At 34.9% G+C, this 24,041-nt stretch overlaps 1 protein-coding gene across 1 annotated transcript in view; it reads left to right on the top strand.

Annotated features, from left to right (window-relative positions):
- Positions 1 to 3,429: 3,429 nt before the first annotated feature.
- The window catches only part of LOC125497024 (protein BONZAI 3-like), an 82,832-nt gene continuing 62,220 nt past the window's right edge, over positions 3,430 to 24,041 (top strand). Inside the window, exon 1 of the mRNA XM_048643267.2 lies at positions 3,430 to 3,579. The gene's annotated coding sequence lies outside the window, so the exon portion shown is untranslated. The remainder of the gene's footprint in view (positions 3,580 to 24,041) is intronic.

The raw sequence follows: 24,041 nt of genomic DNA on the forward strand, positions 1-24,041 counted from the left end.
TAATAATAATAATAATAATAATAATAATAATAATAATAAAATAATAATAATAATAATAATAATAATAATAATAATGGTAATTATGATGATAATAATAAGAATATATTATTATTATTATAATAACAATAATAATAATAATAACAACAACAACAATAATAATAATAATAATAATAATAATAACAACAACAACAACAATAATAACAATGATTATGATAATTATAATAATAATAATTATATTATTATCAATAATAATAACAATAATAATAATTGAACTACACTGAAAATAACGCCCAAATTATGGTTTTATCTGGTCTAAATTCATAATCTTTTGTTATTTGTGACATGAGATCTTGTGAAAATGACATAAGGCTGAGTTTGAATGCATATATCTCTCAATATATAAATGGTTTTGGTGTGATTCAGATTGAAGGTTGATAGCGTTCCAAGAACATCCCAACGACAGGTCATATGCCCGATTCCGCTGAGAATCGAGAAATCTATGGTCGTTTTACAAAGAACTGTCGAAACTAGAATTTTGTCTCGCGCCCGACTGGTGAGTTTTGGCATGACCGGGCGGTTTTGCCTGGATACTCTTTGATGCATTCTTTCACGGGTTATTCTAATGGTTACCATAAGTTTATTAAGCCGTCATTAGAGTTATACTAGGAGATTATTCTAGGATTTATTAGGATTTTCTTATGTTATAAAAGGGCCATTTTTGGTGATTAATTGTTTGACACACCTCTTTAAGCCATTAAGAATTTAGGACTCCTTGTATATCTCTTTGTTTTCTTCATTATAGTGAAGAAGCTCTTGAATCCCCCACATGTGGACGTAGGTCTAATTTGACCGAAACACGTAAATCTTTGTATTATTCTTGTTTATTTTCTTTATCGTTTTTCTCGTTCCTATTATTTTGTTGACTTGTTTCGCATTAATCAAACATTACACCACCGTTTTCCTAACAAACTGGTATTAGAGCAAGTTTTTAAGGTCTTAGGTGTTCATAGACTAGTTTTATTAAATTATTCCAATGAAATTCGACATTGAGATATTCGATAGGAAAGTAAATTTTGGCCTATGGCAATTGAAGATGAAAGTCATCTTGGTTCAAAGTGGCTGTCACAAGGCTTTTGAAGGTGCATGCATTCAAAAAGCCTTCGGGTATAAGGATGATATGTATAGAAGGAGATTGATATGAAGGTTTTTTCGGCAATTCAATTATGTCTATCTAATGAATGTTTGAGACGACTATTGCGGGTTTGTGGTTGAATTTGGAGTCACTTTATATGATAAAGAGCGTGACCAACTGTCTACTATTCAAATCTAGACTTCATCATCTCAGTCTAGAAGAAGGTAAATCGCTTGAGTTTCGTCTAGATAAATTCTTCTCCATCATTATTGATTCGCAAAACATCGATATTGAGACCAATGAAGAGGATATGGCTATTAAGTTGTTGTGTTCTTTATCGCCTTTGTATAAGCAGTTTTGAGATACTCTATTATATGGTAGAGATGGTTTGAGTTTGGAGGATGTTAAGGATGCCTTAACTCAGAGAGATTTAATTAACAGTAAGTTGGTTTATAAATCTAATAACCTTTCTCAAACTAATGATTTGGTTGCTCATGGTGGAAAGAATTTTAGCAAAAGTGAAATCTGTAACTGTTGTCACGTGAAGGGTCGTGTCAAAACCGACTGTTGGAAATTAAAGAAGAAGAATGGGGAAAAGTCCAATGAGGACCAATCCACAAATATCGCCAACAATGCCTTTCATGATGATTTTGCACTTTAGGGTTACAAGTTTTGGGGCTATGGTTACTATGATCTCTTCATGATTGGTGCCCATTTGAGATCTCTAGGTAAAACGAGAAACCGTGTGAATTTTTGCTATGGAGTCTATGATAGATTGCTTTTGAGTTTGTAATAAAAGTAGCAATCTTGGTTATGCATTAGATTTCATTCTAGTTATGCTATTTCTTATCTCAAATTTGGTACTTTTGTATTTTGTTAAGTACAAATGTAATTTAGAAATTATTAATGTAATTTAATAATTCTAGAATTGCTTATGTTTGTTGTTGAGATGAAGAAGAGTTTGAAGAGAGTTTGGTCAATTTGAATAAGCATGCTTGGCATTAGCGACCTTGTACTCCCAATCCAGGCCATGTGATTGTTTTGTATACAAAGCTTTGTGCTCGAAGATGCACATGTACACAATTATAGAAGATGTGCGTTCTTGATTGCCTAAAGTGAGTAGCTTATGTAATTTTGTTTAAGGTGGAGGTTCTATGTTTATGGTGAGCATCACTTCTTGGTTTTCAGTTCAAGGTGGAGTTATCTTGATTGATCGATTTCAAGTCAAGGTGGAGATTTGTTATTTGTAACAGGTTATCTTGTCAAAATGGTATAAGGCTGACTTTGATTGAACATTTCTCTCAATATATAAATGGTTTTACGTGATTCAAATTGGAGGTGAGAGCTTGTTCCAAGAGCTTTTCAATGACATGTCATATGCCCAATTCTGCTGAGAAATGTAGAAGTTATGGCTGTTTTACGTAAAACTGTTGAAACTGGAATTTCGTCTCGCTTCCGACTGGGAGGGTTTTGCCCGACCAGGCAGCAGCGCCTGACCGGGCGATTTTGTCCCGGGCTAGCGGACGATGCGTTCTTTTACGAGTTATTCTAATTTTTACTCTAAGTTTATTAACACGTCATTATAGTTATATTAAGATATTATTCTAGGGTTCATTAGGGTTTTTTATGTTATAATAAAAGGACCCTTTTTGGTGACCAATTGTTTGTCACACACCTTTAAGCCATTAATAATTTTAGGAATTCTTGTATATTCTCTTTGTAGAAGCTCTCGAAGTCCCCATCTTTGGACGTAGGTCTAATTTGACCAAACCACGTAAATCTTTATGTTATTCTTGTTTATTTTTTTTATCGTTTTTCTCGTCCTTATTATTCAGTTGACTTGTTATACATTAATCAAATGCTATACCACCCTTTTCCTAACATCTTCGATCCGGTCCAAATTGCAGTCGTGTTCGGTCCAATTTCGATTTGGCTCTGGTCTTTGCATAGCCCTACTTGCTATTAGGCTTTACTTGCTCTTGCAAACTATAAAAAATTAACCCCTCAAAAAATAACTATAAAAAATTAAAACATAATGCTTAACAATATAGTGCACGTATTTTTTGCGCTTCTTAGCTTGTATCAGTTGTATGTTTATGCAAGTAGACAAGATCAAGATTAGACTAGAAATTATAAAAATTAATGACATTACATTCCTAAATTAGTTTGCTCCTCTATTTTTTTCTCGGGAGCATTTAATTTTTGGTGATCAAGTTCGCTGAGTATTTATGACGGTATAACAACTTCTCTGCTCTGAAATTACAATATATTCATGTCCAGATCGTTTGCTTCTCACCTTCCTCATTTCCCTCAACATCGATTCCGCATTTCCGGTTTTTTTCTCCTTCCTTCACCTCACTCAATCATATCTCCTGTTACTATACGAACAAATCCCTATTTTTCTCTGTCCACTTTTGGCTGGCAAGCGTGCTGAACGAGGATTTGAGGTGAGAATTATTTTTGATGTTATAGATCCACCTATTTTTTGGTGGAGTTTACTGCTCCATCTGCTCGTAAGTCGTAAGTCGTAAGTCGTAACTCGTAAGATGCCTTATTTCTTTTAAAACTGTTCGATATTCTTTTGGAGTTTTAGTCGTAACTCTAACATTCTGCCTTTTCTTCTTTTTGCTGGGGTTGGGGGGGTGGGGGTTTTCGAGGGTGGTGGGTGCCTGGGTGTGGGGGGAGAGGGGGGAGCACACATCTGTCCCTTCTTTGTTTTGCCCTAAATGTTACCCTCTTTTTATTATTTTATTTTTTTGTCTACATATTTTATTTACTCTCCTTTCGCTCTTCCAACTTTTTAAACTTGCCTTCTAAATCGGCTCGGTTTGACAATATGAGCTGAAAATGAAATGAAACTAATAAATTAACTGAAACTGATAAGATAAAGGTGAAACTGATAAGGTGTTGAATTAATAGAGTACCTGATCAGATTGATTGTCGATAAATTATTTTGGCAAAATTAGTTGATGTCAAAATTTTAAAAAGATTCTCCAAAATTTCAGTCACCTAATTTTAAAAAGGTAAAAATGTTAACTTATCATTTAAGTTATTTTAACTACATAAAATTTTATTTTAGGTACCACCCAGATAGTACTAATCATTTTAGTACCTTAAATATGTTAGTACCTTATCATTTAAGGTAACTAAAATGCTTCCCAAACAGAGCCATGAATTATCTATATAAATAAATATATTAAAAGGCATTCCCAAACAATGAACGATGTCACGTGGCACTTTTCGTTTGTGTTTAACTACATATAATCCATATACAATAAAAAAAAAAGTAGAAAATGTGTTGCTCAAGATTTGACTCTGTGTGTCGCAAGCATACAGACCAAAGCCTTGACCACTAAATCAAGAAATATTTGATATTATCATTTCAAACTAAAATCTCTATTATATAAGCCAAGGGAGGAGGCGTGGTGTCTTTTTTTGAAGTGACTAAAATATCCTCTAATAATTTAAAACAGTGTTTTTCTTTTTATAAAAAATTGAAAAATGAGAATCAAACTTGCCATATGAGTAGGTCAAAATAGAATATGCAATACCATTAATAAGTTGACAAACTAGATTGACACAATCAATTCACGAAATCAATTATCAATTAGAATCTTCAACCAAAAAAATTTAGCAATATATCGTGATAACATAATATTTCATATTTACAAAGTTCAAACAATATGGTTTATTAATATTTATAATTGTTAAAGAATTATATTAAAGTCGTTGAAAACAAATTATTAAATCATCGACCAAATTTTTCAATGACGGTATTGAACAGTTAAAAATCATTTACCTTTAATTTGAAAAGATAATAACATCTACAAAAGAACCTTAATAATTTATATCACTACCAACATAATTTTTAGATAAAAAAAAAAAATTCATTTATATATACCTACATAAGATTGTTGGCGCACGTATCGCGTGTATAGGCAACTAGTATTAATAAATGAAAGATATAATTACACAAAACGTAGCACGGGCTTAACATCGAGTTCAATGAATTAAATTGTGAAGTCAAACAATGATGTTTGGAAGCATACTAAATCTGGCTAAAGTACATTAACAAGTTAATTGTCGGTAATTTAGACCCAAGCAAATAGGAAATTAACAGATCTTGGACCAAATATTAATTTGGAAATTTCAAATTTCCAACTTCTTCATCAAAAGCTTGAATTTTTAACCATTATGAAAAAAAAAAAAAAAAAATCATAGTTGACCATTGCTTTGCCAGTCCCAATTAAGATCCTCCCCTATCCTACATTATATTGTTAAAATTTTGTGAACATGTCAACAACTTTGTTCAATTTTCATTAACTGCAAAATCAGTTTTTTGCAACTTGAATAAACTTGCAATTACAGTTGGATATTCAACCAGGTCTTAAAAACTGGGTTCGATATTTAGACTTTCATATTACAAAACAGTTATGTTTTCAGTCTGATTTAATCCCGTGTATATCAATATTTCGGGATCAGATATCCAGTTTAGCCTGATCGAAAACTGAATTATCTGAATTAAATTATGACTTGCATATTGTTTACTAATACAAAATAATTTTTGACTCTTTGTCTATATTATGTGCAACACACTAAGTGTTCAGAAGCCAACTAGTAGTTATTGTCCTCTATGGACTCTAACCCGCAAGGTTTTGGTGTAGGACGACGATAGTCCTATTCAAAAAAAAAATTCTACTATAAATTGAAGTATCCATCCCTATATAAAAAAGCTTTTTTCTCCTCAACTTTCGATGTGGGATAACTATAAGGCATCACCTCCTCCCTTTCTTTATACATTCTACATATCCGTACGCACTACAACATACCGAAATAAGCCCTAATTTTGGCATACCATATGTTATACTCCTAGCCCTAGGTGCTCAAGAACGCACTAATAGATATGGACTTTTATTGGTCCTAGCCCAAGGTTTTGCTTTCATATAACTATTAGCATGTTACACGTTTTTCATATTTAACATCGAAAAAGGATTTCTATTAGTATATTCAAAATTCTAATGTAGCTTACATCATCATAAATTTAACTTAATGAATGTTGGAACATTTATAGGGTAATGGGTTTGAAACTCATATGGGTATGTACTAGAAGAGGAGGAGGTCTAGTATGCAAAAGTAGAGTGCATCAAGTGGTAAAAACGCATTGATAAACCAAGGGAGACAGAAGACTGGCCGCGAGTCGCGACAACCGTCGCGAGTCGCGACCAGTGGCCCGTCGCGAGTCGCGACAGGCGTCGCGGGTCGCGACCAGCGCCTCGCGACTCGCAGCTTCTTCGCGAGTCGCGACGTGTCTTCTGCCTTGGAATGCGAAAAGATGCCTTGACGGTTTTATTCCGTTGTGATGTTTGCTTCATTTTAATGACCTTTAAGGTCCTTAAATCAGTGATTAAAGGCCTTTGATGGTGATTAAATGGGGGTTATGGTTAACACTCTAGTCAATGAAAGTGTTTATCTTATATAAACCTTGGATTCCTATGAGTGAGGGTTAGAAGAAAATCAGAATTTTTCTATACTCTCAAATACTTCTTGCTTGCTTAAGAGAAAACTTGCAATCTTCTCTTGAGTGTTCTTCACAAACACAAAAACACAAGTTCTTGTTGATTCACTTAGAAGATCATCTAAGTGGATTGTTTCTCTCCATTGTATCTCATTAGTTATTTCGTGTTAACCCGGTGATCCTAGAGGGGCGAAATTAAACTAATAGGAAAGCGTAGTTTCCGTGCCTTGGAGTGGATATCCGGTTCTCTCATTGATCACATCTAACAATCTATTAGTTTAATTTCTTCTCATTTCTTTTCGGATATGGCTCAAACACTCAAGGACATGACTATGAACTTCCAAAAGTTGGATAAGTTTGAGGGGGTGGGCTATCGAGGTGGCAAAAGAAGATGCACTTCTTGTTGACCGCTTGAATGTGGTGTATGTTTATCAACCCTATGCCACCACTCCCGGAAGATGGAGAGGAAGAGCCTCTTGAGACTACTAGGAAGAGGATAAAGTGGGAGAATGATGACTACATTTGTCGTGGTCATATTCTCAACTCTCTCACCGACCCGTTGTTTGATCTCTACCAAAATGTGGAGAGTGCAAAGGAACTTTGGGATGCTCTTGAGGCCAAGTACATTTCGGAAGATGCTTCAAGTAAGAAATTCCTTGTTAGTAATTTTAATTCTTTTAAAATGACTAATGATCGGCCTATTATGGAGCAATTCCATGAGGTTCATCATATTTTGAACCAAATAAGTCACATGGTATGGTGATGGATGAGGCAATTGCGGTTGCCTCAATCATTGACAAATTACCAAATTCTTGGAAAGATACAAAACATCTTTTAAAACATAAAAAGGAAGACATGTCCATGGAGCAATTAGGAACTCATCTTCGTATTGAAGAGGGGATCCGGGCTCAAGATGGGGTTAAGGATACTACTCCTAGTATTCCTAAATCTACCGTTAATTTGGTAGAGGTTGGTGGGTCTAGTAAGACCAAGAAATCCAACAACAACAACAACAACAACAACAACATAACAAAACCAATGTTGCAAACAAGAAGAGGAAGACCCTCTCTTGTTGGATATGCAATGGTCCTCATCTTAAGAGGGATTGTCCTTCTAACAACAAGAAGAAGACAAAGAACACACAACCTAGTGTTGTTCAAAACCAAGGTAACAATGCACATGTTAATGTAATTGAAGAAATGCATTTTGTTGCTATGATTTCTGAAATTATGTGTGTGCAGGTTGATGATTCTTGGTGGATAGATTCGGGAGCCTCTAGACATGTGTGCAATAACAAGGATTTCTTCAAGTCTTTGAAAGATTTGGATGATGGTCCAATCTTGTATATGGGGAATGATTCTACGGTAAAGGCTAGAGGCATAGGCCAAGTAGAATTGTTGTTAACCTCGGGAAAGACTTTAACTCTCCGGGATGTTGTGTATGTACCGGAAGTTAGGAAGAATCTTGTGTCAGGAGGTCTCTTGAATAAGTATGGTTTTAAAGTTGTTTTTGAGTCGGATAAATTTGTACTTTCCAAGGGTGGTATTTTTGTTGGACAAGGTTTCTTTTGTAATGGAATGTTTAAATTTAGTATTGATAATAAAATTGGTACTAGTTCTATTTACATGCTTGATGTTTCTTCTCTATGGCACAATCGTTTATGTCATGTGAATTATCGTAGATTATATGACATGTCTAAAATGGGGTTATACCTCCTTTCGATTTAAAGTTAGAGAAGTGTCACACTTGCGTGCTAAATAAAATTACAAAAAATCCTTATCCTAGTGTGACTAGACAAACGGTATTGCTTGAATTGGTGCATAGTGACTTGTGTGACTTTCATAGTTCACCTTCTTTGGAAATAAGAAATATGTTGTAACTTTTATTGATGATTTTTCAAGGTTTTGTTACATATATTTATTATTTACTAAAGATGAAGCACTAGAAAAGTTTAAGACCTTTAAAATCGAAGTGGAACTCAACTTAATCAAAAGATTAAAAGACTTCGAACGGATAGGGGTGGTGAATATTATAATCCAAGTTATTTTAGTTCCATTGGTGTAATTCATGAAACAACCGCCCCATACTCACCTCAAAGTAATGGTATAGCGGAAAGGAAAAATAGGGTCCTAAAAGAAATGGTTAATACCATGCTTTCTAATTCGGGTCTTAATGACGGTTTTTGGGGTGATGCAATTTTAACTGCATGTTACATTTTAAATCGAGTTCCTAATAAAAGGAATAAGACTACCCCTTATGAACTTTGGTGTAATAAAAAGCCTAATCTCAATTACCTTAAGGTATGGGGTTGTAGGGCAATTGTCAAATTGACGGAACCTAAAAGGAAAACTTTAGGTGAAAAAGGAATTGATTGCATTTTTATAGGCTATGCGTACATACAAGCAAAGCCTATAGGTTTTATGTCATTGAGCCCAATGACTTTGTCTCTATTCACTCCGTGATAGAGTCAAGGGATGCAATATTTGATGAGACTAGATTCTCATCGATTCCAAGACCAAAGGACATGATACCTAGTACTAGTTCCAATGTTGTAGATGACATTTCAAATGATCATGATACTACAACACCGGAAATTAGGAAAAGTAAAGAATTAGAAAAGAGAAATCTTTTGGACCGGATTTTCAACTATATTTAGTTGAACGGTCAAGGGAGTCAATTTTGACTCAAGTTTCATATTGTTACAATATGGAGGAGGATCCTAGGCCTTTGATGAGGCTATGAAGTCTCATGATTCTGCTTTCTCGGAAAGAGGCAGTGAATGATGAAATGGATTCTATAATGGGTAATCACACTTGGATTTTAGCTAATTTACCTCCCGGTTGCAAACCCCTAGGTTGTAAATGGATTTTTGTAAGGAAAAAGAAATCCGATGGAACCATACTAAAACATAAGGCCCGGTTAGTGGTCCAAGGTTTTAGGCAAAGATATGGTATCGATTACTTTGATACTTATGCTCCAGTAGCTAGAATAGCTACTATTAGACTATTGATAGCATTAGCTGCGATTCATGGTCTAGTAATTCACCAAATGGATGTAAAAACTGCTTTTCTTAATGGTGAATTGGAGGAGGAAGTGTACATGAATCAACCTGAAGGGTTTGTGGTTAAAGGTCAAGAAACTAAAGTTTGCAAATTAGTTAGATCTTTGTATGGTCTTAAACAAGCACCTAAGCAATGGCATAAAAAATTTGATGAAGTTGTGTTGTCTAGTGGGTTCAAAATAAATCAGTCAGATAAGTGTGTATATAGCAAATTTGATAATAACGGTAAAGGAGTTATAATATGCTTATTTTTGGGACTGATTTGGAACAAGTGGAAAAGACCAAAGTCTTCCTTTCCTCTAGCTTCTCCATGAAAGATTTGGGTGAAGCGGATGTTATTCTAGGTATTAGAATAATAAGAGGGAAAGGGTCGTTTTCTTTATCACAATCTCATTATATTGAGAAAGTGGTCAAGAGGTATAATGAGTCAAATTCGACTCATTTTGCTACTCCTATGGATCCTAGTATTCACTTGGTTCCGAGTAGTGGTACTCCAATTTCACAATTGGAGTATGCAAGCTTAATTGGAAGCTTGATGTATGCTATGACTAGCACTCGGCCGGATATAGCCTTTGCTATTGGCAAGCTCAGTAGGTATACTAGTAATCCTAGTATGTTGCATTGGCAAGCATTGAGAAGAGTGTTAAGGTACTTGAATAAGACCTTGGATTATGTCATAACATACAAAGAGAACCTTCTATCTTAGAAGGTTACTCGGATGCTAGTTGGATTTCGAATAAGGAAGATTATTCATCCACTAGTGGTTGGGTGTTTCTTCTTGGAGGAGGTGCCATTTCATGGGCACCAAGAAGCAAACATGTATAACGGATTCCACTATGGCATCGGAATTCATTGCTTTGGCTTCTTGTTGCCAAGAAGCGGAATGGCTAAGGAATGTGTTGAGTGAGGTGGACTTATGGGTGAAACCAATGTCACCTCTTGCTATCCATTGTGATAGTGCATCAACCATAGCTAAAGCATATAGTGAAGTCTACAATGGCAAGTCAAGGCACATTGGAGTTAGACATAGCTATGTGCGGGAAATGATAAGGAATAGTTGTATAACTATTAATTTTGTTCGGTCTAGTTTGAACTTGGCGGATACGTTTACAAAACCGTTGTCAAGGGAACTAGTGAACAAAATGAACAAAGGGATGGGTCTTAAGCCTATTGATCAACCTATGGTGAAGGAAAACTCTATTTGATGTCTAATACAACGTTAGATCTCAAATTCAAGGAGGATAGTACTTCTCTAAGAGGTTGGGAGCACTTGTTTAATACATCCCAAGGTTAGTGCTTGTTGCTACAATGATAAAGAGGTTGAATTTTATTCTTAATAAATCTTTGATTAAGTGCTCAATTGTAGGAGCATGTCGGAAAGATTTACCTATGTAAGCTAGAAGTTTGGCCGCTTCATCAAGTCTTAGGCTTGACTTGGAATGCTTATGAATGGATATGGACACCAAGGCTTCATAGGTGTCGGAGGTTTTAAGAACCTAGTTTATGTTTGTGTGTATTAGTAACTTCAATAATTTGTAATGGTTATATGATTCAAAGCTTTGTCTATCATTATGATCTAAATTATTGTAAAATTATTCTTTACTAAATGGAAATTCAATCGTTAGATATTTCCATGATGCATGAACATGGTGTTTGCGATTTATAGCAAGTTGAAAAACTTTTCAACATTACCCTATAAATGGGAGGAGGATTGTTGGAACATTTATAGGGTAATGGGTTTGAAACTCATAAGGGTATGTACTAGAAGAGGAGGAGGTCTAGTATGCAAAAGATTAGAGTGCATCAAGTGGCAAAACGCATTGATAAACCAAGGGAGACAGAAGACTGGCCGCGAGTCGCGACAACCGTCGCGAGTCGCGACAACCGTCGCGAGTCGCGACCAGTGGCCCGTCGCGAGTCGCAACAGGCGTCGTGGGTCGCGACCAGCGCCTCGCGAGTCGCGACCAGTGGCCCGTCGCGAGTCGCAACAGGCGTCGCGGGTCGCCACCAGCGCCTCGCGAGTCGCGACGCGTCTTCTGCCTTGGAATGCGAAAAGATGCCTTGACGGTTTTATATCCGTTGTGATGTTTTGCTGATCATTTTAATGACTTTTAAGGTCCTTAAATCAGTAGATTAAAGGCCTTTGATGAGTGACTAAGATGGGGGTTATGTGATTAACCACTCTAGTCAATGAAAGGTTGTTTATGCTTATATAACCTTTGGATTCCTATGAGTGAGGGGTTAGAAGAAAATCAGATTTTCTATACTCTAAAATACTTCTTGCTTTGCTTAAGAGAAACCTTGCAATTATCTTCTCTTGAGTGTTCTTCACAAACACAAAAACACAAGTTCTTGTTGATTCACTTAGAAGATCATCTAAGTGGATTGTTTCTCTCCATTGTGTCTCATTAGTTATTTCGTGTTAACCCGGTGATCCTAGAGGGGCGAAATTAAACTAATAGGAAAGCGTAGTTTCCGTGCCTTGGAGTGGGATATCCGGTTCTCTCATTGATCACATCTAACAATGAATACTATTTCGTATTTCAAAAATTATTAAAAGAGACGGCCTAATTTTACTGTAAAAGTAGACTTAGTCAATAAATGGATTAAATCAGTCACCGAAAGAAATTAACCTAGTTAGTATTGGGCTTCTGTTTTAAATATTGGACTTATCATTGCCTAATTTTAATTTAAAAGTAGGCGGTCTTTTATAAGACAAACTCTCCGTATTTTAGTGTCATATATATGAAGATAAATAACAAAAAAAAAATATCGGATATGCATATCTAAAGTTAGAAAAAGATGTGATCCTTCATTGATACGAATTTGTCTACAAAAATATGGAATGGATTTATGATTAAATTTTCGAGATTGGATATACGCATATTAAAAAAAATTAAAGCAAATTTTAAATACGAAATTTAGATACTCATTTTTTGGATTTTTTTTTCTTACCCCTTGACCAAATACTATTTTGTAGAGATCACAAGAAAGAGAAATACTCCCTTTGTATTTTTTTTTTATCTTTTCTACTTTGACTTTGTATGTCTGCCAATGCACTTATTCTATATTTAATATCTTTCAATACTCCATCCGTTTCCTAAAGATCTTCCCTCTTTCCGTTTAAGTGCGTTTTCAAAGGATTTTCCCTCTTCTACTTTATTCCTTATTTGGAATTTTTTTCCCCTTTTTACCCTCTTATGTCCCTATCATATGGTCCACCATTACATTATTGATTCAATTTTACTTCCTTTCTCTCTCCTACTTTAACTCTTTTTTATTTGTTTATTTATCTTAACCCCTTTCTCTCTCCTACTTTACCTACCCCATACCCCACACAAATGGATCCTCCTTGGTATCTGTAGGAACAGTAACAAGGAAGATCTTTAGGAAACGGATGGAGTACATATTAGTAAAAAATATAATAATTGAATATTAATAAAGTACTCATTGAGACGAATCAAATAAGACCCCACATGAATATATTTTTTTTTATATATTGAGAAAAATCTAAAAGATTTTGTTTAATTGTGAATAGTATCAAAATTATAGGTGAGAAAGATAAAAAAAGTAGAGAAGGAGTAACTATTTTGGAATAACTTGCCCAAAGTTAGGGATAACAATGAATTATGAACCACTCCAGATCTATGGATTTATATCTGCTTTATAGGGATCTTTAAATTTCGAATCCCCTGGTATGAAGAGTTGGATTCCAATCTCATTTTTCAGAGATCCAACTCCATGCGTCCTTTTTAATTTTTTTGTTGAAATATATCAACATATTTATAGTTAAGTCATATTATATTTTTATGATAATTAAAATAATCTCGTTGATGTTTTATGTAGTACAATGCAAAAATGAACTAAGTGATTGATATTTCTTTTTAAATAATATTTTTTAGTTGTTTTAATTTTTTTGAAATTAATCAGAATTTATGTGGATCCCTCCAGAGTTCTAGAACTCACTTTTTTGGATGCAACAAATGGAGTTTGTCTAGGCAACCAACCGTTTGAGTCTCTTAGGGGACTCAAACGGGGGCAATTTGGTCATTTTAAGCCTTAAAAATTTCACGCGCGTGTTGTTTGGTACCAATGCTAGGTTAGATTGGTACCATTATCCGAAAATTTTGATACCAAAGTAAGGTTGCTTGGTACCAATCCTGATAACAATTTGATACCAATACCAGATTATAATGGTACCATTGTGTAACGTTTTGAGTGTTTGAGTCTTTTTTGGACTCAAACAGTTGGTTACCAAGACTTTCTCCAACAAATGCGTATGCGTGTCGAATCTTGATCCACGTACAATAATATGAAGCTAGATTTAGGTCCATTAGGATCTAGCCTAGATTCGATCCATTGTTATTGCATCACGCACACAACTGTGGAGTTAATGCTAGATGTAAAATTTATTAGGAAAATTGAATTTTAATAATCCAACCTTTTAAGCAGTCTTCTTAAAACATTCCCCACTTATGAGTTATTATTGATTTATCCAACCTTTTGGTGACATCTTCTCGTTATGGTTCTTAGACTTGTATCTGACTGGCATAACAGGTCAAGTGTGACACGTATCACACTCTCATTGGTCAGACCATTTTCTCCTTCCTCTACCTCTTTTCCTCCATAACCATCACCACCTAGCCACCAATACAACCACCACATGCTATCCCACTATCCCACCCCCTGCAACCCACCCCAACCCCACCCTCAGCCCCATCCCCACCCCAATCGGTTCCTACCCACATAGCTAGCAAATCCCTCGCAGTCGCCTGCACCCCTCGCAGGCAGCCAACCCCTCCACCCAGATCTTTGTTTCTGCCTATCCCTACGACACCCTTCCCCATTCTCCCCTTCGCCCCATACTCCCATAGCCCCTCCCCTGCCATCATCCCTCCCCTCCCATCATCTCTTTCCATCCCTCGCATCACCCCTTAACATTTTGCCCAACCCCTACAAACCCTCCCTCCGAGCTGTCCCGGCCCCAACACCGATAACGACGACGACCACCACAACAACCACCATCTCTCTAAGAGAGAGAAATCGTACAACCACCACGATTAATGCAATACGATCCGAGGAGAGAGAGAAAGAGGAGAAAGACAAAAAGAAGAGAGAGAGGCGACGACGAAAGCGGAGTGGTGGGAGGCGGCGGTGGCGACAAACTACAGCTCAAAAAAAGAGGGTGAATTGAGGTTTTGCTATTTGTGCACTAGAGCACGATGCTCTTGGGAGCAAATTATCAGGCTTCAGGGGTGTGGGGGCCCTGGTGGCTGGGGTGGGTGCCATTGTAAGAGATGGGGATCAAACAAGATATGGAGGTGAAAGGGGAGGAGAGAGAAATGAGTAGGAGGGGGGAATCACCTGAAGTTCAAGTCACAAGTCATCTGAGACCATTATGAGAAAATACCACCAAAAGTTTGGATTATTCAAAAATAATTCATAAGTGGGTCTGTTTTAAGAACACCGCTTAAAGGTTGGATTATTAATATTCACTTTTCAAATATATTAAAGATAATTTAATATCATAGTCATTAGTTGTCATCACTCATGACTTCACCATGTGCATAAAATAGTACTTCCTAGAAATAAGTTAAACACTTCTTAATAATCTCTTACATAAAAAGAGAGAAGTATTTCGCTTATTTTTGGATTGAGGAAGAATACAAAACTAGTTTTTATGCCTGGTCTATGCCCTAGGCAATAAAATATTTTATTTATTTATTAATATTTTTCTTTTATATGATAGCATGAAGTATCATTTAGTTTATTGGTTAAGACCCTATTATATTTGTTTGTGATCACGTGATCTAATATTTTACAGCATAATTTTTATTTTCTTATTGTATGTTGATCACATGGAATAAAACACTCTAAGAAAAAGTGTCACGTTGTATTGTTCTTTAGTCAGGAACGCCTTTTAAAGTATTAGTATAGATATTAAACTTTTTGAATCTAGGAGGTATATATCATTATCATGATCGAGATGGCAAATCAACAAACATATTTAATATACATGATGATACTAATATCGGGAATTGTAAAAGTCAAATTAGCTAGAAAATTCAAGGGGTTATAAATTATGTACAAAGTGTCATAGGGGTTTTAAAATAAAGTCTAGTTCTTTGAAAAAAGAATTAAAATCCATTCATTGATTTGAAGTCATAGGACATCTACAATAGAAGTGAACACTAATAATACATATGAAATTAAAAAATTATAATTATAATATGACAAAACCATAATCATTGAGGAGATCTAACACTTCATGAAAACAATCGTTTTTCACATTGCCATCTAATGCAACCTTCTCCAAGGCGGTGTATCAATCTTTTGTAGTTTATTTTGAAGTAGGTTTGCATTTAAGTCAAGTGATTGTAAATAAAATATTAACATTTATTGGAAGCCTGCATGATTTCGATCAACCAATCATGCAACCTTTGGGGAGAGGAGCATGCATGTTTCATTCAGTCCCAAACTCTCACATACATGGGTAGAAAAACTCTTCATTAGAGAAAGACCAAAATTTATTAGAAATAATAGCATAAAAACAAGTAAAAGAAAAAGAAAAAAGGGCTTACCATTGCCAAAAAGGTGGCGTTGTTCCATCGACTGAATATTAGAATTTTGTGGAAGAGGAGAGAGAGGAGAGTAAAGAGGGGAGTAGGGGCCAGCAAGTTTAATTTGTTTTCAAATTCTAGTTAGAAGCCTACAAATTAAAACTTTGGGGAGAGGAGCATGCATGTTTCATTCAGTCCTACTATACAACTCTTAAATCTTTATTTTATTTTATATTTCTTTCATTTTTTTTATTGTTCCTATTTGGAATCGGGAAAAGATCAATGCAACTCAAAAAATAGGAAAGATTTTACTATTTTAAATATAATAATTATATTAACTAAAAATAAAGATTCTTCTCCTTTGAGTTATTCTATGTTAAGCAACCAATGATACAAAAAGTTTTAGAGGTAAAAGAGTAAACTAACTATAAACTAGTGTGAACAAATTTATTGCTCTTTAGGTTACATTATGTTAGACACTCAATTAGGCAAAATTTTGAGGGTTAAAAGGTTAAAAATGACTACCATATAGTGTGGACATAATTATTACAACATAAAACTAATGAGAAATCTAATTCATGAACTATATATTTATGGAAAGATTCAAAATAGGAACAACATATTGAAATTTCCCAACGGAGAATACAAGAATAACAAAAGAAACGGATGGAGTAACTTGTAAGGAAAACTTTAAAGCTATTCAAGTATTTACCTTTAAATATGTGTTAAACTATTTAATTTACCTATATTCATTGTAACCATCGTAACTTGTGTAGTTTGGACCATTTATTTTTAGTTTTAGATCCACACCATTCATTAAGTTGACTTTTATATTTAAACTACAATTAAATTAATACATGAAAAAATATTGTATTTTACAATTAGTATATATTAATTGGATTTATATTCCACAAGTCTTTGAAATGGTGATAAAAAAATTATAGAAAGAAACGAACAATTCTCCAAAAGGGGAAAAAAAAAATTCTCCATTTTGAGTGTATTTTTGGTATCTTTGAGGGTTGTGTTTAGCCATGAACTAGTTCATTTTTAGAAAGACGGTCTCACATAGTGTTAACGTGAGACAGGTGATGTCATTATAATATCGCACGCACGTGCATCAAACCAGAAGTAGAATTACTTAAGCGCTTGCACCTATTAGTTATACTAGCCTTAAATTGCTTTTGGATAAATTAGTTAAGCGTTGAAATATATTAGTTAAGTGCTGGAGTATATTAGTTAATCGTTGGAGTATAGTAGTTGAATGCTAAAGTATATTAGTTAAATGCTGAATTATATTAGTTATATCATAAAAAATAATATAATGCATTTTACTGACCATAACTTCAAGATCACGCATACATAATTATGTCTTTCTGATCAAAAAAACTAATGCACTAATTCTATCATAAACCCTCCAAAGCAAACCCATCATGCTCTTTTTCAACAAGTTAGACAACAAAGAATTACAACAAACCAAACTACGGCCAAAATCACCATCTTTAACACACAAAAAGACATTAGCAGCATCAATCACGAAACACTTTTTCTTACAAATATTGATCACTATATCAAAAACTAATGATTTCGATTCACATCTATTATATTCCCTCACACAACTAGCCACAAAATAAAAAACCATAAAGGGAGGAGTAGGGGTGTAAGTGGATTGGACTGGATTGGACTTTGCCAAATCCAAATCCAGTCCAAAATTTTTTGGACTCGAGAAATTGAGTCCAAGTCCGATCCAAATATTTTTTGAGTCCAGTCCAATCCAGTCCGATAATTTTTTCTTGAGTCCGAATCCAGTCCAGTCTAGTCCGATTATTATATCTTTTTTCCTGATTTAGATTCAATGATTCACAATATTTTTTGATATGCTTAAGCATTTGACATCTGATTCAATTAGCAATATCCACAAATTAGATTGAAAGCTTAAATTAAAGTAAAAAACTATGAATAAAAAATTGAATTAGATGCTTACCTTGATCTAAGTTGAGAGGAAGCTGAGAGACTGAGGATTAATCTGAGGAAGAAATAGAGGATGCGAGAGTCGAGACAGCAAGGTAGAAAGAAAATGAAGAGTAAGAGGAAGTGAGTAGTAAGGACTGAGGAGTGAAGTGAGATAGAATTAGTCGGCTACTAGCCTACTACTACTTGTATAATTTACTTATTTAACAAATGGAGTTAAGTGCAATAGTCTGGCGCCAAGTAAAATTGTCTGGCGCCAGTTGAAATATTAAAGAGGGAAGGTTGAAAACTCCAAAATTTTGAAAATAGTATCAATTTTTTTTAATATATACATTGTATATGTACGTATTACATATATATTATATATAAAAATATTTTTGGACTGGACTGGACTTATTGGACTCCAAAGGGATGAGTCCAAATCCAGTCCAAAAATATTTGGACTCGAAAATTTGAGTCCGAGTCCAGTCCGAAAGATTTTCAGTCCAGTCAAGTCCGACAAGTTTGGACTGGACTAGATTGGACTCTGGACTTTTCGTGGTCCGCTTACACCCTTAGGGAGGAGGTCGGTGGGATTCGAACATACGTTCAATGACCCCATTCGCAAGAGGAAAGCAGCTAGAATTACAAAGAAGAACATCAAAAATTGAGAAAGAAAACAGATTTTGATGAATATCCAGTTGAGAATGTGACCAGTTGAAGAAACTCAGAAGTTTAATTGTATCAGAAAACTGATCATGATGAAGAACAGATTGAATAATATCTGGATTTAGCTTCTTAGTGATGTTTGAAGAACCCATTAAAATTTTCCAGTTGTTGTTTTTGAGAAGTGTTGAAATTTCTCCAACATTTCCGCCATTGGAGAGATTCAAGGTGGTGAAATTGCAGAGAGATAATCTGAGTTTTGTGTATTTTCTTTGTAAAAAACAATAACAACTAAATACCCAAATATCATAACTATTTATCATAAAACAATAATTAATAGCCAGAATCATAATTATCAACCACAAAACCATAATTAAAGACCGAAGCTGAGAACTGGAGTAAAAACATACTTGTCTCACGTTAGTGTTAATGTGAGACGGTCTTTTATAAGACTTTGCCAGCCATGAAATATTGTACAACAACTATGGTTTCTTATTTTTATTTTTAAACTAGTTTGTAGGTTCGGACTATGTCCCAGAAATTTATTGTTTTCAGTAAAAACTAGTTTGCTTTAATATGATATCAAGAAATATTATTTGATTTAGTGGATAAGATTTCAATTTATAAACTTGAAGTCATGTGATCAAATCCTATATAATTTTTGCTAATAATTTTAAAATATGAAAGAAAACATATATATATATATATATATATATATATATATATATATATATATATATATATATATATATATATATATATGAATATGAAAGATGTCACACTTTAGCTACTACTCCCTCCGTTTCATTTTAATTTTTACTATGATAGGAAAAAAAAGTCGAACAATGGCAACCAATATACGGGAACTCAGGCTAACTTATAGCGCAACCAAAAATGGTCTTAAATATCGGGCTCTGGAGAATTTTTTGGCCCGAATGGCCTCGCCCGGACCATAATTACCTCTATTTCACAATTACCCCAACCATGAAAGATGTCTTTTGACAATGCTCCTACTTGATTTGGAAGTGGTGTAGCAGTTTCTTTTTTTATAATAATTTTCCTTTTCTCCACATGGCCAAGTTTTTCTATTGAAAATATTTTTTTTTTGAAGTTAATGCATAATTAATAGAAAGTGAAGTAAAAAAAAAAAAAACTCTGATGGCCAAGCTTGTGCTCAAGAATACAATCTGTTAGGAAATAAGGTGTTGTAGTTTGATTAATACGGAATAGAAAATCAATGAAATAATAAAGGTGAGAAAACTATAAAGATGAACAAACAAAGAACACAAGGATTTACGTGGTTCAGTCAAATTTGACCTACGTCCACAAGTGGGGGATTAGAGCTTCTTTACTATAATTGAGAAAATCAGAGAGAATAATACAAGGAGTCCTAAATTCTAGAGGTTAAAAGTTTTTAATAAGTTGTGTTAAAAATAATGAACACTAGGAAAACCTTTTATAACATAAGGAACCCTGTACAAACCCTAAAAGATAACTTAAATATGAAAAATACAAAAAACGAGTGCAGCGCATAAAACGGCGCACCGCCCGATCGGACCCGAGACGAAACAGTTTTGTCAGTTTTTCGTAAAACAATCATAACTTTCTTGTTTCTCAACGGAATTGGGCATATGACCTATGGTTGGAAAGCTCTTTGAACAAGCTACCACCTCCAATTTGAATCACATCAAAACCATTTATATATTAAGAGATATGTGCATTCAAATTTAGCCTTATGCCATTTATAAGATTTCAAGTCATAAATAACACAATTAAAAGTTAAGTATATATCATTGTGTAAACTTTCTCAGAAACTATCCCAAGCCAAACAAAAAGATGCTTAATTTGACCACGAAAAATTTTTTTTTTTTTTTTTTTTTTTGCATAAATGGACTATGTCGTTCCCGTTAGGACATGAACAACGATAATTCGATAGAAACAAGTAATAATATGCTAGCTTTTATGATAAGCATTTCGAGTCGAACAAAAAAGATGTATTAAAGCTCAATAACGACGTTTTTTTGCGAAACGAAACCTGTTAACTACCCTTATAGGATAAGAATAAAGAGAATCAAACAAGTACCATTATGCCAACATTCATGGTAAATATACCAAGGTCATTCGATAAAAAAATTCAAATATTTACGGCTGAAACAAATCAAAAGCTTCATATAGCTTATTTGTAGTAGCCAACACAAATCACTTCATAGACCACCCCGTGGACTAAGTGCTGAAATACAAACCAACTAATAGACCACCTTTAAAACTTTGTTTACTCAATACATTGTCGAGCACCATACTAGACCACTATATTGGGCTTGCGTTCCTAACAAACCTACCATCAAGCCCTATACGTTGCTGGTATCACATGCTTCCCCTCGAGTCAAGACCCTTACATGCTCCAACATGAAAAGATTCTTCTTTTTTAATGAATTTACCAAACATGACCACCACGTGTCTTGGATGCCCATAAGTAATCCATCTAGTATATGAGCCTCACAACCCAAACTACCAATATCCCCAAGGAGATGCTATTCCAGGGACGTCTAACCTCGGCATCCTTATAACTTGGTCTTTTTTGAGCTCGCTCTCCCTAACTCGACCCCCTACCATCTCCACCCTTTATCCATTAGATAGAGTCATCTACTTCCCTTCAGCGCCATAGCAAGAGGGAGAAATCCTCCCTATCAGACAAGTGATGGAAACTTCTTGAATCTAACACACATTCTGTATACTTATGTGGTCCATTGTGCATAAGGATCATGCTCTTGCTTGGTATGTTCGTCATACTCATAAGCCATAATATTCCTCGTGATCAACACCCTTTCTAAAAAAAACAACACCATCCTCCTTTGCCTTCTTTCACATGTCTAAGTCTTCCTTTGCAGTAGGACATGCAAATTGAAAGTGCTAATTCTCCTTGCAATCGGAGCATTTGACATTGAAGTTTTGTTTCTTTCCACTACCCTTGGGACTCTTCTTGTCAACCGTTCATAAACAAATCATCTCCAACACTAGATGAACTAGGTGAACCTTGCTTTGTTAACTTTTTGTACTCAAGCGAAAAAATATGGTATCTTCTAGCGTTAATGTTCTACTCCTTACAAGCAAACTCGTGAAGATTGTGTTATACTTCTTTGGGGGAATCCAACAACATGATTAGCTTGTCTTCTCCTTGAATGTTTCATCTAAAATTAGTTGATTGAGGTATCAAGCCATTAAGGGGCGTTTGGTATGATTAAAGGAAACGGAATGAAAAGGATTTGGATAAGAAGGGGAAATAAAAATAATAATTATTGTTTGTATCCTAGTGGAATGAAAACAATTAAGAGGTTTATGATTGAGGAATGAAACGTATTTGTTTTCACTAGTTTGATAAGGATAACAAACAGTGGGATTCCAATCCCCCTCTGGGTCCAGAGGTGCCATCTGCCGTATAATTGACACCTTCACCTCAAAGAGGTCTTCGGCTTTATATCGTGTTAGTGCATAATCCGTTAATAATTCTAGTTAGCGCTTTTTCTGACTCGCTTCCTTCTTGTTTCCCGTTGGAAACGGTATTTGTTACTTAACACTCATACCAAACAATAAGAAATGGAAAAGCTTATTTGAATCTGTAAGTACTATTGTCTATCAATCTAGAAATAATAGCAAACAATAATAAAACAACAAATAACAAAGTAAGAAAGAGCACACAAGAACTTTTACGTGGAAACCCAAGAACTGGGAGAAAAACCACGAATATGCACTAGGAATCGATGAATATTCAAGAAAGATTACAAAAGCGCTCAAGAACTCTCTCTATAGCTTTTTCTCTCTCTAATATGTGAATAATGATGAATAATACAATTTATATTAGGGCACCTATTTATACCCCTCCTTGGAAAATGCGTTTACAGAAACGAAACCGACCTAAAAACAGCCCCGCTCGATCGGGTCGGGCGACCCACGCCCAATCGGGCACTTAAAACCAAAGTAAAACGTGCCTCGGGCCCGACCGGGGGAAGACACGCCCGAGTCGTAATACGATGTCCCACCCGATCGGGTGATGTGGCCCGATGACATCGGGCGATGCTCAAAACAATCTGATGTTGTTTTTGTTGCGCGCCCGATCGGGCTCCCTCGCCCGACTCGATCGGACGAAACGTAAAAGAGTCATAACTTTCTCGTTTCTCAACGGAATTAGGCATATGAGCTATCGTTGGAAAGCTCTCGGAATAAATCACCTTGAATTTGAATCACATTAAAATTATTTATAGATTGAGAGATATGTGCATTAAAAGTTAGCCTTATGCCCCATATGACGTTTTCCCTTTACGCAACCTCATCTCCAAACCCATACACCTCCATGAGCTCCATATGATGCAATATACCCAACAAAATCCGTTTCCTACATCAAGTTTTTCTATACCAAACACTCTCTAAAATAGCTAAGATGATCTTTCAAGTCTCCATCTTTCTCTATGTTAACATCAAGAAGCTATTTCTTCAAGAAAAAATTATTAGCTAGAGATTTTGCATTGCCAATTTGTCTTACTTACCCCCCACAATCCTTTTGGACTCTTTTCCTCAAGGTGATGTAATTAATCTCCGGAGCGAAGGCCGAACGATTAGTACTCACCGCATGCTGCTTCATATTATTCAACTTGGAATCTTCCATCTCCATTGGTTTCTTATATTCAAAGGTCTCGTGTAATTGCTGCACTAGGATGTCTTTGATCATACTTTGCCACAAAGCAGAGCAGTTCTTTTTATAAATAATTCTATTTCGAAATTACCTCCCTCTTCTCAATCCCTACACTTGGATCTACAGCCTAATCTCTTGATACCACTTGTTAGTTGTTATGGAAGAAGGGTCAAAAAATGTATAAGTAAGAAATCATAAAACAAACAATAATGGCAAACATACACAAGTTAATTTTAATGTGAATCCCTCACCAATAATAATACTCAATCAAAGTAAAACATCATACAAGTTGGACACTCTCACGATTGAGTTTCTCACGAAATTGGTAGAACAAATAGAATTAGAAAACTAACAAAACCTTGCTAATATCAACCACTGGATATTCTATAACAAATAAAATATCTTAAAAAATTTCTCAACTACAATCAACTAGTAATAAATAGAAAATATATCAAATCTAGGAATTAATAGTC

Source organism: Beta vulgaris, chromosome 4, assembly GCF_026745355.1.
Source record: "Beta vulgaris subsp. vulgaris cultivar EL10 chromosome 4, EL10.2, whole genome shotgun sequence".
NCBI lineage: Eukaryota > Viridiplantae > Streptophyta > Magnoliopsida > Caryophyllales > Amaranthaceae > Beta > Beta vulgaris.